The sequence below is a fragment of the Phycodurus eques genome, chromosome 11 (genome assembly GCF_024500275.1).
Source record: "Phycodurus eques isolate BA_2022a chromosome 11, UOR_Pequ_1.1, whole genome shotgun sequence".
NCBI classification, from domain to species: domain Eukaryota; kingdom Metazoa; phylum Chordata; class Actinopteri; order Syngnathiformes; family Syngnathidae; genus Phycodurus; species Phycodurus eques.
In genome coordinates this window covers 7,425,798-7,439,006 of record NC_084535.1, presented here as the reverse complement: position 1 = coordinate 7,439,006, position 13,209 = coordinate 7,425,798, and the positions used below count along the sequence as shown (strand labels likewise).

Genomic DNA, 13,209 nt, shown 5'->3' with positions numbered 1-13,209 from the left:
TTGAGGGCTTTACAATACTCAGAAACTCACCAATTTCCCGTAGCACCACTAGGACTTTTATAAAAGTCAGCCCCCTAAAGCCAGTTTCACTTAGCAATGTGTTATTTAGTAGGAGTGTCTATCACAAGTAGACCCACCAAAAGTCTCAAGAACCCATGCCTGAAAAGGCACAGGAAGTCAGCCATTTTGTTTTAAAGCTGCCATTTTAGCATAATTTTGAGCATTTCCAGGGGGTCTTTCAAAGACAGACATGTCCTAGAGTTGTTGTCCACATGTAATAGAAAATGCTAAATTGTGTAGATTTTTAGTTTGCGCCAGTGCATGATGACAGATTATTGCACACAAGCATGACCACCCAAAAATTATTTGACCAGCATCCCCTGGAATCATTTTGAAAATTCAGCCTTCGAAACAAGTTACACTTAGAAACATGAAATTTGGTAGGAGTGTATATAAATGGACAAAAGACTCAAGAACCCATGCCCGAAAATAAACAGGAAGTCGGCCATTCTGTTTTGAAGCAGCAATATAGGCTCATTTTGGCCATTTTCAAATGGGGTCCTTTAGAGACAGACTTGAGCTCAAGATTGTCCGAAGTGATAAGGTTGTGTTGCTGGTTGTGGGAAAAATAAAATGGTATTAAATGTATTTGCAATTTAAACACTACCTCTCTAATCCTGCATTTTGTTAATCTCTGATTTACTGATTTGATCTCCTTTTTGATGAGCTCAGCAGTTGCAAACGCCTGCAGTTGTATGGAAAACCTACCAACATGCAAATCCCAACCAAACCACGGAGAGCCACATTGGACCGACACATGTCCACCACCGCCCCGTCATTCAAAGCAGTATCGTCAAGCCTGGACTCTTTCTCTCCAGTCTGGGCCTGCGTCAAGGGAGGATCTTGCACATTAAATATCTGCTTTCTTTGAGGGGAAAAAGCTGTTTGACGTCAACTGTATAGGTGCAGGCAGCACACAAAACAAATTGCATAACCAGTGGAGAACAGGTTCTAAATGTTCAACAAGTGCAATTAGTCTGTGTGCCTCACAACTGAGTTTTTTTTATTTGGAAAGGCTGCTCAAGCGAGCTCCAGTGTTGTATACACAAACACACCATTCTGCCTCGTGATAGCTAATAAGTAAATTAGGACAATCAACTGAAACGATGCACCTCGGAGAACACTTTAAGCTCACCTGCACCTGTTTTATGCACACACCCTATCACTGCTTACACTTCAACGACCTAGTAAAGAATGGAAGTTGTAAAAAAAAAAAACTTTATACAACGACGACCTAGTAAAGAATGGAAGTTGTAAAAAAAAAAAAAAAAAACTATCCCCCGTTCACAGGGACCAGCTAAAAGGGCTCAAAATGCTGCCGTGTGCATGCAAGGCCAAAAGTTGGCGGTGGCACTTTGTCTAGAAAAAACACACCACCAACTATCTAAATTTGCTTGACTGCGTATGGCAAACAAATAATAATTGAGAAATTCATGTTTTAAAAATAATTTTCCAAAATCAGAATGTTCTGAACTCTTCGCTTCCACGCGATGTTCACAAATAGCATCGGTATCACAGTGTAATAAACCTTTAAGCAATGGATAATTGAACACAAACAGTTGATCAACACATGGAGACAGACAATATAACAATAATCACAGGTATATATTCTTTATTCTTTGCGAAAAAATGAGTCAGTTGTGAAACTCTTCTTGGTGTGCGTCTCTATGTCTGTAATAGACTGGGAGCAGGACAATGGCCATTGAACTGAAGCAAAAAATCAGTAAAGTCATAATAGTAAATATTTGCATGAAAAACAGGAAGTACACCAGTAACTGAGCAGGCCTTCTTGTGCCGCTTGATTACGTATTCTTATGCCGCGCTTTGTTTGTAACCTCAAAACCTCGTATGTCGGAACTATCGTAAACGGAGTACCACCTGTACTTCCCCTTTGAGACGCATTTCAACTGTTTGCATTTTCAGGCTCGTAAAATCCAACTTTCATGTCAGCAATCTGTCAAAATGGCCCTGTTTTTTGTTGCTGTTGTTTTTTTTGTTTTTTTTAACCCTTTTTTAATTTTAAGATGTATGGCAAATGCAACACTGGGACATTGTGCATTACTACTGCATCCCCAGAATGCTTTTCATCTTGTAGAGTATTTTTGCGGACAAGAGTTAGGAACAGCACTTCTCCCGGTCTACGTGAGAATGCCTTTTTTCTTTTCTCTTTTCAGGCCAGCTGGGCATCGAGACATCAGACTCACAAATCTATCATGGTAACGAGGAGGGCATATACACACCACAACTGGAACAAACATAAGGAAAAGACCCTGGAGGGGGGTGTTTGTTTCCAATGTCCCTGCAGCCGCACAAGTTTGAGCTTCACTGTTTGTAGTTATGACTGCAGGTCACAGAGGAAGAAGAACACTTCTGAAATGGAGAATAGCGTGAGGACACGCACACACATACAAATGCATGCAAGACACGGCTAACAAACTCTTCTCTGGTCACTTCGCCTCAGGCCAGCACAGGCATGAAAGAGCATCAGTGTGAGGGGAACAGAAAACTAAATGACACACGCCAGTGAAAAACAGGAAAATAGTCAGACTCAGACGACACAGAAAGACAAAAAGGGAGAAGGGTGGTGATGGTGGTGGGCTCAGATTGTGCGTCAGTGTGTGTGTGTGAATTGAGTGCGTTGTACACACAGCGCCTCGCTTAGCACGCAGCTGCCTCTCTGACAGAATGGCGCACAAAGGCTCAGCAAACTTCAGAGCGCAAACGCACGCACACACACACACGCACACACAACTTGACACATAACGTGATAACCTGCACCGAGTGTGGTTTGTGTCGCTTTCTTGTTTGGACTCACACACAGTAAACTCCAGTGAAACCATGAATGCCCCTTAAAGTCATAGCAAAAGACAGCTCACTGAGCATAAGGGTTCTTACACAGATCATATTAGCTAAAAGATAAGAACAGTGGTGGCTGGTGGAGTTTTCACCGGGGGCTATAAATAAATTAAAAATAAATCTTTTGCTCTTTCATTATTAGCGAGTACGATTCTAGAGTAGCGGCACGGTGGCCGACTGGTTAGAGCGTCTTCCTCACAGTTCTGAGGACCGGGGTTGCATGTTCTCCCCGTGCCTGCGTGGGTTTTCTCCGGCACTCCGGTTTCCTCCCACATCCCAAAAACATGCGTGGTAGGTTGATTGAAGACTCTAAATTGCCGTAGGTGTGAATGTGAGTTCAGGGTGTACCCGCCTCCTGCCCGAAGATAGCTGGGATAGGCTCCAGCACTCCCGCGACCCTAGTGAGGATAAGCGGCTCAGAAAATGGATGGATGGATGGATAGATGGATGGATGGATGGATAGATGGATGGATAGATAGATAGATGGATGGATGTACAGCCATCAACACACCTGCAATGATGTGAACAGCTGCCTTCATATGCTCTTCGGGGACTCTGTAGACAACTGGCAGGAGAACATGGCCGGAAATGTCGTAGGCCGACTCGGCTGCCGTTTAACATGAATTGGCTCGGGCGCTGGAATCCGACACCTGACCTCGGCAATATCTTGCTTATTATACATGGCCCCACCCTGCATATCACAAGTGTATCTTATTTTCTTTCTTTCACTGCATTCTCTTTCGTCCTTTTCAATGTGAGTCAGCAGTGGTGGGGCGGTACCCTGGCGCCCCTATTGACCGGCCCCCACTGGATAAGAAGTGTAACTGCCTCACGCTCACCACGTCACGAGCATCGCGACGAGTCTGTAATCAAACACAGTGCAGCTTGCAGATGTCATGTCTGTTTCATTTTAAATGTCATTATCTCTACTCCTGTTTACATAAACGATAAGGGTTTTTGCATTTTGTTCCCTATTGTACAGAATGGGAACCGAACCATGACCATAAAACATGACAAGAACATCTGAACTATATTTAAATGGTTGCAAGTGTGTGCTTTACCATGAGTTTGTGATTGGTTAATTCTGAACACAGCTACATTCCCAGTTATAAGAGTGGCAATTCCAATTTCACTTGATTTGTCTGAAAATCATTAATAATTAATTACAAATATATATTTGTTCATCTAGCTATGCCAGTGACATATAGTGAAAGGCAGAACTATTAAATGCTCTTCCATTTGATGGCAGAAGGGACACTAAACCTGTGTATCCAAATGTTGCCTTTCATACAACAGAATAAGTCATGGCTTTCTGTGAATATATTAGCTTTCTGTTCAATTAAACACCCCCAACACTGAGTTAAGTAAATTGAGACAGGATCATCACTATTTCAGTATTCATACTTTTTGTGATATTGTAGTTTGGTGGTATACCGTGAGATTTTTATAATGTAAAATACTGCATTAGAGTGGCTGCACACGTGCAAGCACATTATCTCAGTTATTTATTTTTAGTCTTGAAAATATACTGTATATTTTTATTAAGTTGAACAGGTTACAGGTCACTTTAATCAAAAGTTTTGAAATGCTTTATCTTGGTTTCATTTTCTATTTATTATCACAAAAACTTGGCATTTGAACATGGGTGTGTCGACTATTTATCGCCACTTTACATACCTTCTGATTTTTGGTGTACTGCTATAATATAATTATACATATATCATAATATAATGCTGAAATCAAGTTTGACATTTTAAAAGGATTAACATGCTTACAGAAACCGGAAACAACGGAATGTTTCCCACATTGCAAGCTGTGTTTCGTCTTTATGTGAAGAGACTCACCTTCCAGGCATTGTCAGATTTGGCGGTGAGTACGCAATTGATTTTATTTTATTTTTTATACTACACAAGTATGTAAAAAAAGGTTGATTCCACTTAATGATATGCCTCAATCACATATCATCAAAGAGTGAGTACTTTTAGTTTTTTTGTTATGGCTTTTAACCGACAAAAAAAAAAAAAAAAAAAAAAAAAACAGTAATGGCAAAAGCGATAAATGTGATGATGACAAAAGGAGTGGACATTTTATTTTCTGCGCACAGGGAGCTGATACTTTTTTTGTGAAGAGACTCACCTCATAGGCACAGACAGCAACCCCCTCCCCCACACCCCCCCACGGGTTGTCAGAGTGAAGGGTGGATACTCCATTGATGCTACATATTTTTACACTTGTACGACAGTAAGGAATGTAAAACCAAATGCAAAAAGTTGACTTGCCTCGCCTTAACTTCCTGTTACACCAAAGGGGAGTATTATTATTGTTCTTTCATTTGATCATACAGCTGTATTATTTACATTGTACAACAGTTATGAATGCTAAGTGCGGACAGTGTGGTCAACTGCAAATGTTAGCCGCTAGCCACTAGCTAGTTAGCCACCAATTGGCTAGCCACAAAGGTAGGTTTCATGTTACGTTAGATTGTGTATGTTGTATTCCTTTTTGTTTTTTGACCATGTTCGACTTCGGAGGAAATATTCTACTGTCCAAGGGTTAACCACACCAAAGTCAATTTCAAGCACTTTTGTGATGGTTTACTAAGTCCTGGCAAATTACTCAGTCCTGGCAAATTACACAATATCAACTGTACTACAGCACATTAAAATAGATACATTGTGTGGTTTCAACTTAAAAACAAAGCATGAAATGTATTCAATCACTTTTTGAACCTTGAAAATGCATTTCCAAAAATCTCAAAGCATCCGTGGGAACCCTGTAGTCAAAACCTGCCACAAAAACGCTTGCAACATCAGTTTGCAAGGTGACATGATAGCAGGAAATGCAAGCAGGGGCCATATACTATTGTGAAAAACTGCTGTAATCTTGGCATTCTTTCCCACGAGTGTAAAATGAACATCCCAGTGTGAGCAGGTTTGCCATGAGGGCAACCCGTGTAATCTCCTGTGGCAAGGTAATGATTACATGATTACATCTTTCACCCTCTCGGACGTCAACTTTTTCTAGAGCGCTCGACCGAACGTGGCAGCCAGAGAACCCCGCGAACGTGGGGCTGCCACAGTTCCAGTTATGTCCCATTAGGGTGCCCTTGTGCTAAAACCAGTTTCTGTGTTGACCCTGTCCACATGGATCAAGCAGACCGCCGTGCAACATTAAGACATACGGGCAAAACAAGTCCACTTCCGAGCCGGCATGAGAAAGGGAAACAGTCCAATCATCAGTTTAAGGTCATTGCAGCTAGCGTGTTTGCAAAATGTCTCATGATGACACAACCGCTTCAGCCACACGAGAATCCCAATCAGATGACAAACACTTGTCAGAAATTACACATAGTAAAACAAGTTATTTCCTTACATTCTCTTTAATACAGTGCTATTTCTATTGATTAAAAACACAATGAAAAACAATTGTGGCATTTTGGGGGGACTGGAATGGATTAATGTCAATTTACTTCATTTTACCAGGGAAAATTGATTTGCTACACAAGTGAATTGAGTTACGTGGTTGCTAATGGAATAAATTAAACTTGTAAGGTGCCACATATTACAGAGGTTAACCTATTTGTATTCTTACATATTAAGAATGACATGCAAGACATGATGTTTTGTTTTTACATATTAATACTTAAGTAGTTAACCAGTTTTTACACTTATATGAGACAGTAGTTAAGAATGTTACTTCCAGGCAGTGTAATTCATAACTATTGGCTGCTAGCTAGTTAGCCACTGACTGTCGAGCTACTATGCATGTCATCACTAGTTATCAAAGGTGGAGTGTTGTATATTACAATAGAGGCTAAATTATTATTACACTTGATGTACAATGTGACTTATATGACTGTTAAAATGGTGAAGTCCAGACAGTGTGATCGACTACTACAGTAATGTTAGCCGCTAGCCACTAGCTAGTTAGCTACTACATTGTTATATATGGTACATGTTTTTGAGTTTTGAAAAGGGTTACTCCTTTTATGTGCAGTATTAATATGACAGTGGTTACCCCATTTTTACACTTAGTTAAGATGAAGTCAATGCAGTGTAGTTGACTGTTGATAGTCACAAGGTAGTAAGCCACCGACTGGTCAAAGTTGAAGTGTTTTACATTTCATATAAATTACGTTCCTGGCTAACTTCTTTTTACACTCGTGTGACAGTTTTAACTTAAAACCTCGCTTGTACAGTTAATTGAGATTTTATGACAGCGACTGTTATGTGCCAGTTAATCAGTACTAGGGTGCAGTGTATGATTTTTCTTTTTTTCTGTTTTTACAAGCCATAACAACTTTGAAATGGACCTCGAGCCTTTTTGTCCATCTTCGCACTGACAACAGAAAGTGCTTGAAAAACAAGGCAGCGCATTGTTTCTGGAGCACTTGATTGCAGTCACCTTCTCAGTGGAGTAGAAATGACTCATCCTTGTCACAGGACAAAGCCAATATGTAGTTTATGCGTGTGTATTTCTGCGCATTAGTCGGACAACGTTGGCATAACAATGGGACAACTACATGTTGCTACTGAGGAAAAACTTTGCTCTAGTTGACATCTACGGCTACGTGCTACTGGTAGTACTAGTGAAGCGCGAGATGTTCACTAGTACAATTTTATAATTATACTATCTTTTTTTTCTATTTATTTTATTTCATTCAGCATACTAGCAGTACAACTACATGTTTCTAGTGACGCAAAACTACTTCTGAGTATTTTGGTGCTACCAGTAGGTTCGACGAGGCTACTAGTGCGTGACACATGCCTACTAGTTGGGCCTAGTATTGCATCACATTACTTTACTAGGGTAAACAAAGGTTTAATTGCATTCGAGGAGGCGAAAAGTGGCACTAGTCGTGAAAAAAACATTCGGAGTAGGTCCATGTACTAGTACGCTCGTTGTCCTAGTACGCTGAAAACTGCTTTCCACAGCGTGTGTGTGTCACACACATGAAGCTTGATTGTGACCACACACAGATGCAATGCAGACTCCACATGCAGCAACAGGTTGCTCATGCATGCAAAAACACGCACGCACGTACACACAAACACACAGATTATAATGAATCACAACAGAACACCCAAGACATAAACTCTTTTTTTTAAAACTACTCTATTACGAATACTACGCACAAAAAGAGGCCAAAACACACAACTTGTAACAATGTTGTCACTCTCTTTAAAAAAAAAAACATTACGAAATCCTGCAAGATTACACGTGCACACATACAAGAATGGATGCCATGACTACCTGGCCAGCAGAGGCTCGTCTTCTCCCCGAGTTAGGACATCTTTCTTGGGGAGGGAAGACAGGAGAGAGGGGTAAGAAGCTAGAAAAACTTCCAAGGCATGCAGCCTGAAACGCCGGAGGAGTGAAGCGAAACTGTGAGCAGCTGAGAGCTCCGAGTTTATTTTTGCTCTCAGCTGGGCGTCCTAATAATGTCGACGAAGGGGGAGTCGGGAACAGAGTCGCGGTGGATTCGGAAACGAATTGCAATTGAGTCGTTAAACAAACACCCTATATCGCTAGAAAAATGTGTAGGGAAACCAAACCCAAACATTAAGTTATGATTTTCGAGCAGCGAACGACTAAAAGATGGCGTGAGCTAAAATAGGGAACACCCCCGCCGAGGTGGTACGCGCCACTGTGGTCCTCCCTCAGGCATTTACAATACCACAGTGCTACTTTTGCCACTCCACAAAAGGAACATTATCTCAGAAGTTCACTTTTGTAGTATCTGCAGTTGAATTTAATGGTTCTTTCCACATCCCGTTCAAATGTTAATGAAACAATGCCTTGGAATTATAGGATTTACTTTGAACTTTTTTTGGGGAGGTTCAAGAAGAAAATAAATCACCCTAACACCACAATCTGATGACAATTTACTGTATAAGTGTATACAGTTTACTGTATAAGTACACTACCGTCCCAGGGTCACTTAGAATTGTCATTTAAAAAAATAAAATAAAATGATTTGCCCCCCCACCACTTTCAGTGTCTAAAAACTGCTTTTAAAAATTTTATTTCTAAGTGACCCCAAACCTTTGAACAGCAGTCTATATCCACTAGTTTTTTGTAGTGTACTGTATGTTACAGTGGATATAAAAAGTCTACACACCACGGTTCAAATGGCTGCTTTTTGTGATCCCAAAAAAATAATTGACCAAGATAAACCTTTACAACTCAATTGATTTTAATCTGTTATAGAGGGGAAATAAAAATGAAACAACTCAAATAATGTTGTAAACTTGTTATACAAGTGTGCACACCCTCTTATAACTGGGAATGTGGCTGTGTCACAAATCACAGTCAAACCCATGTAAAATGGGCGCCAGCACACCATTTTCCCACATTTGGGAGATTTTCTTATTGTCCATTGAAACCAAAGTTCAACGTTTTGGCCATAATTCCAAAGGATATACGTGGCACACTGGCACAAGCACAACACTGCTCATCACCCAAAGAACAGCATGCCTACAGTGAAGCATGGTGGTGACAGCATCATGCCTTTGAAATGTTTTTCTTCAGCTAGAACTGGGGCCTTAGCCAAGGTAAAAGGAATTGTGAACAGTTTGAAATAGTGGTCAAAACCTTCAGGTTTCTGCAAGAAAGCATACAAATTTCTGGAAAAGCCTACTAGAAAATCTGAACTTTATATGTTGAATTTTCCACCCTACCCTGTGGTTGTGTCCATTGCTTTCAACTTGTGGAGTGACCAATAACCATGTTCATTAATTCATTCAATCACAGACACTTTAAATGGTGGCATGTGTGTGCTCACTCCCATTTAACGTTAGTTTTAATTTGATTTGTTAATTCTGAACAAAGCCACAACACAGTTATAAGATATAGTTCATAATTGTGCAACAACAGTATTTTTACTTCCCCTCTTAAAAAGTTATATATATATATATATATATGTATATATATAAATTGCTTTGTAATGGTTATAGGTCACATTAATGGGAGAAAAAGATTTGAAATTATTTATCTTGGTCTATTTTTTTGTATCACAAAAATCTTGCATTTGAATGGGGGTGTGTAGACTTTTTATAGTCACTGTATGTGATAGCTATGCTTGTAACTTTTCTATTTAAGATGGATTCCATTTTAAAAATAACAAATTTAATATAAGCTCAGTCACGTAAACACAACACAACAATCTGAAAATATACAGTACAGTATATGTTATATCACAGCTATTGATGTTACTTTTCAAACTTTTAAATCTATGTAACATTATTTCCATTTAAAAAAAAAAAAGTGAAATGAAAGCTCACACACTCATCAACATGTCCATCCACTTAGGTTATAGTTACCCCAATACAACAATCTGAAAATATACAGTACACACATATTTACATCATAGCTATTCTTGTTATTGTTTCAATACTGCTGTGTCCACCTAAGAATAAAAAGTACCACCACATTTTCCCAATCTACACAACCACCCCTTTAACCATTTTAAAAGTAGCTGATGTTAGCTCATCCGGTTTAAAAAAAAAATATATATATATATATATAAATATATATATATATATTTTTTCCCATTCACTTCCCATGAAGTCCTTATGCGCCTCGCCTGGGGATGCGCACTTCACATTAAAGGCAAACATCAGTTTCTCTATTGGTCTTTATCATTCAATTCTATGTACATTGTACAAGGTATGGAAATATTATAGCAGTACTTGGTTTATTTAGGTAAGCTAACCAAAATGTTCCCCACCTCCTATCGTGGAAAACTTCCCCACATGTTGGGAATGATTTAAAAAAATCCTTCGAACATGTTTCTGAAAGAAAAAAAAGACATAAATATTTGCAGTATCACACTTGAGAGGTTAAAATGAAAGCGTAGTATTCATGCACTGGGTCCACAAGCTTATAGGCTAACATTACGAGCGGAATAAGTGTCGTTTTCGAGCTGGTGCCAAAAAGTGCTAACATGTGGGCTTGTGCGCAGTGCCAAACATCATATTCTGGTCTTATAATGTATATTCTTTATGACAGGATGCATGAGAATGACAGCATTATATGATATTGGCAGCATTCAATCATAATCTGTGATCGGAAATAGTATTAAACAATAAAAAAAAAAAAAAGTATTAAAGGAGCATTTGATTGAGCTTGAGATTACCATTTCCTCTTCATGGGAACGTTTCTGTGAATGTTGTAAAGCTACTTATGTGCATCGGAGCAGAACACTGGGAACCTTGTATATATATAAAAAATAATAATCTGGTATTCTTGTAAAACTTGTATGTTTTCACCGGACAGTGTGGGTTAAGGTTTCTCCCATTGGTCTACTGGTACAGCTTCCAATTTGGAGCCCAGAGTGAGGCAGTTATTAATGACCACCGTGACAGACAAGCCTCGTGGCCTCTTGTTTAGTCATTATGTCAGCAGCTCTTCATCATGACTCTTAGGAGCCCTGATTAACTCATTAGCTCGAGACCCTTTTCCTTTTTGATTGGACAGATGGTTGCAGTTAACCATCTTAAGACAGAACAATGGTATCCAAATCCGTGGGTCAAGGACTAGATGAGGACCATGTTGTTAAAAACGGGTTTTAGGGGGCGTTTTCAACTTCAAACGTCTTAAAATGACATTTCATCAAATTGATAACAGTGCTTTGTAGATGAATGGCACACCCGCAAGACAATTTGCATCAGGTTATGAAGTGATGCCCAGAAAGAGGTTTCTGGGACATGGTCAACTATAAACATTCGCCTTTTATAGCAGGGGCATGATTTTGATTAGGTAGATACTTTATTGATGCCGAAGAAAATTTTAATACAATTCTTCAAATTTCAAGAGTGTCACAGTCAAACTGACAGGACACAGGGCTGTGTTTGCGTTTGTGCCACTCAAGATAGTTAGCTTGAAGAATTTTTAACCCAAACAAAAATATGATTTTATGTAAGACTGCAGCTGATGTGGTTGCATGTGGTTCTCCTGGCCAAAAGTGGTATCGCCACCTAGTGGCCTGGCATGCAAATTAGTGTTTTCAGTCATTTTTGAAATTGTTTACACATGAAACATTTCCAAGATGTAAAAAAATATAGTTTTCTTTGCAAGTTTCAAGTACTACATAGAACAAAATATTACCTAGCTCATTATCTTGAGTGGCACAACACAACAGACAAAACAGAAAAAAATGTCCCACTAAACACGGGGTTCCTGTAAAATAATAATAATAAATAAAATACAAATAAAAACATTTGTGGATTTACAAAGAGCATTATGCAAAAAGATGCCATTTTCTTATTCAGCTCCTTTTAACAGGAAACACGTTTTCTCCTCTGGGTCTGTCGCAGGCAAATCAGTTTGACTTCGCAATCACCACAAATACACCAAAATGAGCGATTGAACAGTAAAAACCAGGGCGTGTGTTGACAGAGGGCTATTTTGACAAATGAAAGGCTCCTAATGCCACATGACATGAGAATCTTTTGATTCCAAACCAGCATTTCTTCACCCGGCCAAGTGCTCATCAGTGCTAAGAGGTTCCATGTGAAAACATTTGGAAATGATCAAAAAAGATCAGCATCGGACGTGCTCCTTTTTTCCACCAACAATCCATTTTAATAGCTTTCCCCCAGAGACGCATTACGGCCTGTCAGTGAACATGGCTTATTTTCTTTCTTTTTTGTACTACACAGAAGACAGTAGTTGAGTACAGTTGCATTCAAAATGCATAGACAGCAAAAGGTGCTTGATAAAAAGCTGTTGCCAACAAGTTATAACATCAAAGCAGCTTTGCAAACAACACCTTTTGTTTTTTTTCCCATCATGGCCACATTAAATTTAAGGAAAAAAAACGATGGAACGATCAAACAGTGAGCATTTGAGTGTTTAGTGTTTTTTGGTGTGGGCTTTCTGAAGTCTTATGAACAATGGTGTCCAAACCAGTGGGTTAAGTACTTTAGGGTACAAGTATTAGGAATGGGTTTAAGTGGACGTTTTCAACTAGAAATGTCTTCATTTGGCAATTTATTAAGACGATAACCGTGTTTTGGAGACTACGGCCACACACGCCAGGCTATTTATACCAGCCTTTTGCAAGCTTGACACCTAAAGTCTGGTTTGACTACTGTAGATTGTTCCGATCCAGGTTAAAGCGCGATACACTTCTCTGTACGTGTCGTATTATCAACCCATGATCAGTTATTATCGATAAATGTCACTCTGCACAGTGGAAATAAAGGAAATGACTGGAAATAGGCCAGAAAGTCGCTGTCATGCAGTTTTGTATTATGAAGCGTTGGCAGTAAACATTGGTTTTAGGTGATG

At 39.4% G+C, this 13,209-nt stretch overlaps 1 protein-coding gene across 1 annotated transcript in view; it reads right to left on the bottom strand.

Moving 5' to 3' along the window:
* The window catches only part of LOC133409713 (protein FAM53B-like), a 37,157-nt gene extending 28,760 nt beyond the window's left edge, over positions 1-8,397 (bottom strand). The window contains exon 1 of the mRNA XM_061690109.1: positions 8,170-8,397. The gene's annotated coding sequence lies outside the window, so the exon portion shown is untranslated. The remainder of the gene's footprint in view (positions 1-8,169) is intronic.
* Between the last annotated feature and the right edge of the window lie 4,812 nt (positions 8,398-13,209).